We start from the raw sequence: 2,500 nt of genomic DNA, 5'->3' as shown, positions 1-2,500 counted from the left end.
TTCCAGGGTGCTGAGATGGCTGACGTTTTGCTCCGCTCTCGACGGTCACCGCGCAACGCAAGAACAGGCCAAAAACTGGCCAAAACGGCCCAAAAACGGGCCAAAACTGGCCATTTTTGGCTGCGCGAGCGAGCGGCGAGCGGCGGACAGCGAGCGAAGCGAGAGGCAGCACCGTCCCTGCTATACGAAAGCCCCATCCAGCCCTGTGCCACCCGGGGGGTTCCAGGGTGCTGAGATGGCTGACATTTTGCTCCGCTCACGACGGTCGCCGCGGCACACAAGAACAGCCCAAAAACAGGCCAAAACAGCCCAAAAACGGGCCAAAACTGGCCATTTTTGGCTGCGCGAGCGAGCAGCGAGCGGCGGACAGCGAGCGAAGCGAGAGGCAGCACCGTCCCTGCTATACGAAAGCCCCATCCAGCCCTGTGCCACCCGGGGGGTTCCAGGGTGCTGAGATGGCTGACGTTTTGCTCCGCTCACGACGGTCGCCGCGGCACGCAAGAACAGGCCAAAAACTGGCCAAAACAGCCCAAAAACGGGCCAAAACTGGCCATTTTTTGCTGCGCGAGCGAGCGGAGAGCGGCGAACAGCGAGCGAAGCGCGAGGCAGCACCGTCCCTGCTATACGAAAGCCCCATCCAGCCCTGTGCCACCCGGGGGGTTCCAGGGTGCTGAGATGGCTGACATTTTGCTCCGCTCACGACGGTCACCGCGCCACACAAGAACAGCCCAAAAACAGGCCAAAACAGCCCAAAAACGGGCCAAAACTGGCCATTTTTGGCTGCGCGAGCGAGCGGCGAGCGGCGAACAGCGAGCGAAGCGAGAGGCAGCACCGTCCCTGCTATACGAAAGCCCCATCCAGCCCTGTGCCACCCGGGGGGTTCCAGGGTGCTGAGATGGCTGACGTTTTGCTCCGCTCACGACGGTCACCGCACCACGCAAGAACAGGCCAAAAACTGGCCAAAACAGCCCAAAAACGGGCCAAAACTGGCCATTTTTGGCTGCGCGAGCGAGCGGCGAGCGGCGAACAGCGAGCGAAGCGAGAGGCAGCACCGTCCCTGCTATACGAAAGCCCCATCCAGCCCTGTGCCACCCGGGGGGTTCCAGGGTGCTGAGATGGCTGACGTTTTGCTCCGCTCTCGACGGTCACCGCGCAATGCAAGAACAGGCCAAAAACTGGCCAAAACGGCCCAAAAACGGGCCAAAACTGGCCATTTTTGGCTGCGCGAGCGGCGAGCGGCGGACAGCGAGCGAAGCGAGAGGCAGCACCGTCCCTGCTATACGAAAGCCCCATCCAGCCCTGTGCCACCCGGGGGGTTCCAGGGTGCTGAGATGGCTGACGTTTTGCTCCGCTCTCGACGGTCACCGCGCAATGCAAGAACAGGCCAAAAACTGGCCAAAACGGCCCAAAAACGGGCCAAAACTGGCCATTTTTGGCTGCGCGAGCGAGCGGCGAGCGGCGGACAGCGAGCGAAGCGAGAGGCAGCACCGTCCCTGCTATACGAAAGCCCCATCCAGCCCTGTGCCACCCGGGGGGTTCCAGGGTGCTGAGATGGCTGACGTTTTGCTCCGCTCTCGACGGTCACCGCGCAATGCAAGAACAGGCCAAAAACTGGCCAAAACGGCCCAAAAACGGGCCAAAACTGGCCATTTTTGGCTGCACGAGCGAGCGGCGAGCGGCGGACAGCGAGCGAAGCGAGAGGCAGCACCGTCCCTGCTATACGAAAGCCCCATCCAGCCCTGTGCCACCCGGGGGGTTCCAGGGTGCTGAGATGGCTGACGTTTTGCTCCGCTCTCGACGGTCACCGCGCAATGCAAGAACAGGCCAAAAACTGGCCAAAACGGCCCAAAAACGGGCCAAAACTGGCCATTTTTGGCTGCACGAGCGAGCGGCGAGCGGCGGACAGCGAGCGAAGCGAGAGGCAGCACCGTCCCTGCTATACGAAAGCCCCATCCAGCCCTGTGCCACCCGGGGGGTTCCAGGGTGCTGAGATGGCTGACGTTTTGCTCCGCTCTCGACGGTCACCGCGCAATGCAAGAACAGGCCAAAAACTGGCCAAAACGGCCCAAAAACGGGCCAAAACTGGCCATTTTTGGCTGCACGAGCGAGCGGCGAGCGGCGGACAGCGAGCGAAGCGAGAGGCAGCACCGTCCCTGCTATACGAAAGCCCCATCCAGCCCTGTGCCACCCGGGGGGTTCCAGGGTGCTGAGATGGCTGACGTTTTGCTCCGCTCTCGACGGTCACCGCGCAATGCAAGAACAGGCCAAAAACTGGCCAAAACGGCCCAAAAACGGGCCAAAACTGGCCATTTTTGGCTGCACGAGCGAGCGGCGAGCGGCGGACAGCGAGCGAAGCGAGAGGCAGCACCGTCCCTGCTATACGAAAGCCCCATCCAGCCCTGTGCCACCCGGGGGGTTCCAGGGTGCTGAGATGGCTGACGTTTTGCTCCGCTCTCGACGGTCACCGCGCAATGCAAGAACAGGCCAAAAACTGGCCAAA

The sequence above is a fragment of the Musa acuminata genome, unplaced genomic scaffold (assembly GCF_036884655.1).
Source record: "Musa acuminata AAA Group cultivar baxijiao unplaced genomic scaffold, Cavendish_Baxijiao_AAA HiC_scaffold_53, whole genome shotgun sequence".
Classification (NCBI taxonomy): domain Eukaryota; kingdom Viridiplantae; phylum Streptophyta; class Magnoliopsida; order Zingiberales; family Musaceae; genus Musa; species Musa acuminata.
The sequence above is the reverse complement of the archived record's forward strand: the minus strand, read 5'-3'. Positions refer to the sequence as shown.